The 5,366-nt window shown below is 33.0% G+C and overlaps 1 protein-coding gene across 3 annotated transcripts in view; it reads left to right on the top strand.

The window, feature by feature from the left end:
• The window catches only part of LOC108972462 (homeobox protein cut), a 204,997-nt gene that overhangs the window by 20,286 nt on the left and 179,345 nt on the right, over nucleotides 1-5,366 (top strand). The gene's annotated exons all lie outside the window — the stretch shown is intronic.

The following is a 5,366-nucleotide window of genomic DNA, read 5'->3' as shown; positions in this document are numbered from 1 at the left end:
TTTCATGTAATATTATATATAGAAAATTAATCCAAAGTATAGTCTCTCTGAATCTAAAAATGCTTGCTTAATTCCACGCTTCTTAGAAATGCATTCATACATACCATCATATTTTATTTCCATAAAATCAACAATTGGTTATGCATAAATGATAATATTTTTGGTACTTTTTGGATATTCCAAATTAATTTGTTTTACGATAAGCGATGAAACTCGTTGTTGTTGCATTTTCTTTTTCATTTCCTCACAAAACGCTATGTAAAAAAGCGTTTCGTCGATAGCATTATTACAGTTACGTTCTTATCGTGCTAACCACAAACTGATTAAATGTTTAAAACAACTAATTTTTTAGATAAGCGTACAAAAATATATTATTTCAAAATAGTATTCGGCGTGTTTCTAAGAAAAGTGAGTGACGCTTTGACACCACGTGTATGGGCATAAACGAACGCCAGAAATCGCTATGTGGCATAGCAACAATCTAATATGTATAATATATACATATAATACTTAAATATACACATATCGGTGCATATGTGCATCTATATGAATATATATTTATAGCCTCAAATCTTTCTTATGCTTACCGACACTCCTTTACTCAAATGAACGGCAATTTTTCATTGAAAGGCTACTCATTATCCTTAAATGCGCTGGCAAGCATAAATAGTTAGGGAAGAAATAAATAAAATAAAAAGTATTTCAAAAAAGTATGTGTAAAAACAAATCTGCCAATAATGATGATTTCTTTTTAATGTGCTGCTAGCCAGTGAAAATAAAAGCAAGACGAAACAAATGTATCAATCAAACTGCCGAGGAAGCACTTACGACTGCTTATAACCTTGAGGCCAGTTTGACAGGACTTCTTGTACTTCGCGCATTTATTTCTTTTTAAAAACTTTTATCTCTTGAATTCGCACATTTTTATCGATCACTTAGGCGGTGCGCCTTGTGCTAGAGCGCCATATAGCAAGATCTACAATTTTATATTTATGCTTAGCAAGCCACAGAGTTTATAGCTTGAGCTGGGCAGCGCTCATCATCATCAGCGCGGGGCAATAAAACGAATGCGAAAACAGAAACAAGAGCTAGTGAACAATAAAATTAAAAAAAAAGTAGTGCAACAGTAAAAGTGCATGAGACAGCGCTAAAACAAGCACGAAATATACGACAACAACAAAAATAACAACTCAAAGCACACACACACTGCAGCCAGATGATGTGTCTTTGCCGCTGCCGCTGCTGTAGCTGCTGCTGATCACCTGTTTATATATATATATATATATATATATATATTGATAGCACATGCGAAAACTCAACGGCATTACTGCTATATGCGCTCGATATATGTATGTTCATATACATAGTTGATCTCGCATATCCTCTCCAGACGTACCGCGTGACCGTGAACGAAAAGGGGGTGTGTACAAAATGATATTTTGTTCAATATCCTACACACGCAGAGTGATTTGTCCTTTTCACAATCAAAAAGGTGCATTTTTTCCAACAACACTAACAACAAAAAACATATATGTTTATATATATATATGATATAAGCAAAACACCAACAAACAAATGAGCGCAGAGCTGCGTGAATGACTGGCGGACAGACAGTTTAACTGCTTGCTTGTTGTTGTTGCTATTTTACGCACGAAATGTGAAAAATCTGTAGGAAATACGATTGATGAGCTATGGCAGTTAAATGCCATTTGAGGAGCGTGAAGTAAAGCCAGCAAAGCAGAAGGTGAGTGCGCTAGGACGCCAAGGCATATATGTATGTATATGTATATATATATGTACATTTATATATATACGCTTGAAGTATAAATATATGTATATGTATGTATGCAGTGACTATTGCAGCCTGTGTAAAGCCAGCAGTTAGCTAAAGAGTCGATCAGCCGGCAAGGCTGTCATACAAGCCACTCAGGCAGTTAAAGCAGGCTAGCGGGCAAGGAACACGAATGTATATACACATATATGTATGCCTGGACTTTTGGATTTTTTTTTTTTTGTTGCTTTGCATTGAGTAAACCTAAAATTAAAAACTCATAAGATATCGACTGATATATTGAGCAGCACAAATTACCAACAGCGGCAGCAACAACAACAAGACAAGACAAGAATTATATGTATATGCATATAGACACACTGATAGTTATATAAAGTTATTTAGCGTGTACGGCACGAAATGTGCGGCTTACACAATTAAATCAAAGCGGCCAAAAGGTAAAAGAGTTTCGTAGATCCACACTGACCGCTTGGCGCATGTACTCTTGTACTTGTAGGTATGAGCATATGCATAGAGAAGAGGTTGCCAGCCTGCACAGTTTTACAGCGACTTTTAAAGAAAAAGCAAACTCTACCGTTTATGCGCTGCACACACATACAAATATAAATACAACAACAAACAATTTCATATATACATACATATGAACGCAGCACAATCACACTATAGCTCGCAGCGAGACATGGAAATAAAATGGCAATTAGCCGTTATTAAGTTATAGGCAAATGACCAATTGTTTGGTAATTTTTTATCACTTTTCAACACAACAAAAGACAGATCACACAGCGTTTAGCGCAAACCACACATACTGCATACATACGAACATATCTCCGTGAGCGATTAGCTGTCTATTAAATAGTATTTTGTTGGAAAGTAAAAGATTGCATTTACCGGTAATTAGTGAGCATAGGAAAGTAAGTGAAAAATGTCGACATAAATTGTGGTTGTTATTATTTTTGTTTTTGGTAGAGGTAAATGTTGCTGAAAGAAAGAAAGAAAGGCTTTGGTTTCTCATTGTGGAAAAAATACAATTACAAATTTTTGTTGATGGAATAATCATATAATCATGGAGTAATCATATAATCATAAGAATAAAAATCAACAATTATTATATAATAACTTTATTACACTACCAAACGCAACACTTACTTAATAGAAATCAAAAAGTAAAGAAATATGCATGAAAAAATTCTAAAAATAAAAGAAATACCCAAAAATTGTATATAATACACAAACAGCAAAACTACAATTAAGAAATATTTTTAAAACATAAAAACAACAACAGAAAATATGACAGTAAAAATCGAAATATTGAGCGAAAAAAATTTAAAAAATTGGAAAAAATTACTAGACAATCGTATTCTACAAAAACAACAAAAAAAGTTTATAATAATATATCAAATAAAAATAATAAAAAGTACCTACTGAAAGAAAATTTCTGAAATTGAAAAATATTTTAAAATTTTGAACAAATATTTTCCAAACATTTTGAAATTTACAAAAAAAAAAACAAAATAATACATCAAAAACTTAATAAGCATTAAAAATTATATACTAGATATGGAAAAATCAAAAATAAGAAAAAATGTTGTATTTTACCAAAATTGCAAACAAAATTGTAGGATATTTATAGACATCTTTAATAACACATTTAGTAATAACTAAATATATAACAAAATAACTGTTACATATTCTAATATTTTTTTTTTTTTTTTTTTTTTTTTTTTTTTTTTTTTTTTTTTTGTTTTGTGGGAAACAAAGTTCCGACACGTATCGTTTTTTTTATAAATGAATAAAAAAATTATAATAATAACGATAGGTACCAAAATAACTGTTATTATTCTAATATGAATTTTTTGTCTCGTATCTATGATTTTTTTTTCATAAATATATATTTACTATAGCCTTACAGTAAGTTTTTTAAGGAAAAATCTTAATATCTTAGCAAAAATATATTTTTTTTTCTATAAATACTTTACAAGTCGCAAAAACTTATATTTAATTTATTTTAAAAATTTAGAAACTGTATTGAAACTCTTCACAGAATATTAATATCGCTTCATACAATACCATCTTCTTCTATGTCAGAAACAGGGGCGTTAAATGCTTATCTAAACAAATAGTTTAGTATATGTGACATTTTGACGCGCCAATTAACCTTAGCACATATACATACATATGCACTTATTTATGTACACAAACTGTATGCGCCGCATGCCACCAACTGCGCGCTTGCCACCACCATCTAATCCTGTCTGACCAAAGCATCATTTCGATACCGAAGCAAAGTTTTGATGAGTTGTTTGTTTGCGCTTTTTACTGCCGGCCCAACTGCCAAGGGATACTAATTTTTTGTCGTCATGAACACTAACTCTAAGCAGAGACAAATTTTAATGCAGGGTTAAAGCATACGAAATTTTATCTTATATTGGCACATATGGCTGACAGCGCTTGCACATGAGCGCCATTTTGAAAAGTGGCATTAAATTCGGAAATTAAAAAAAAAAATCGAAAAGTTTGACAGTACTACAAAAACGCTACCATCTTCAATACAAATTGGCAGCAGCGCTACAAATTTTAGTGCTTCTACATATGCCAGTACATGCATATGCATGTGAGTGCGCAAGTATGTGTGTGCGTGCGCCTGCATGCAAAGGCCAGCATTGGTGGTGGCTATCACTGCAGTGCTGCTGCTCTATTTCACACGTTAAGCGCCACCCCACTTCGGCAGTGTCCGCTAGTTTGCACTGCTGCTCAATCGAATTCTATTGCCATTGCGCTCTCAGTCGGTCGCATGCTCACAGCTGCTCGGCATACATATACATATATGTACTTTGCTGCTGCTATTGGCATTTTGCCTTTGATTTGCCTTCGATAGGGTAACTATTATCGCGCTAAACCGGTTCAAATTCGATAGCTGCAAATGAGTGCAGAGTTCGTATGCATGCGTAATTGAGTGTGTGTGTGATATATGGTTTATGTTTTGTAGCTAGGTGTGTGCGTACGTTACAATGCGCAATTTGATTAACACATAGATTTGATTATATTCTGCTCTCAGTATTTAAATATTGTCTATCTGCATTTGCTTTTGCCGCGACAATTCCGCTTCAATGCATTTGAGGCGAAAATTGGCGTTTTTTATGCTAAACCGTGTGCGCATTTGCGGGTCGCTGTTAGTTTTAGGGTTGGCGTTCTCAAATGTTTTCAAATTTTTTATTTAAAAAATTACTTTAATTTTTTGTAACTCGCCCTTTTGACTCATCAATTATTTTTTGTTTAACAAAATGCGCACTTAAATTCCTGCTTTGCACAGTCAAGCCTCTTTAGGTTTAAAGGTAGCTGACAACTCTGTTTATGCGTGTACTTTGTTGTCAGAAATTAATGCCTGCGTTAGAAATGTAAGAAAAGTAGGTACTATTTGCTTATAGTAAATGTTATGGAGTTCTGACTGTAAACTTTGCGTCGCACTGTTTTTGAGGTATTTATCATGTCACCACCATGCAAATCTTGTGAGCTTTTCTATAATTACTTTTTTTTAACAAACTATAAAAAATATTAAAATATTAAAATATTTTTT

The sequence above is a fragment of the Bactrocera latifrons genome, unplaced genomic scaffold (genome assembly GCF_001853355.1).
Source record: "Bactrocera latifrons isolate USDA-ARS-PBARC rearing strain unplaced genomic scaffold, ASM185335v1 scaffold_4, whole genome shotgun sequence".
NCBI lineage: Eukaryota > Metazoa > Arthropoda > Insecta > Diptera > Tephritidae > Bactrocera > Bactrocera latifrons.
The sequence above is the reverse complement of the archived record's forward strand: the minus strand, read 5'-3'. Positions and strand labels throughout refer to the sequence as shown.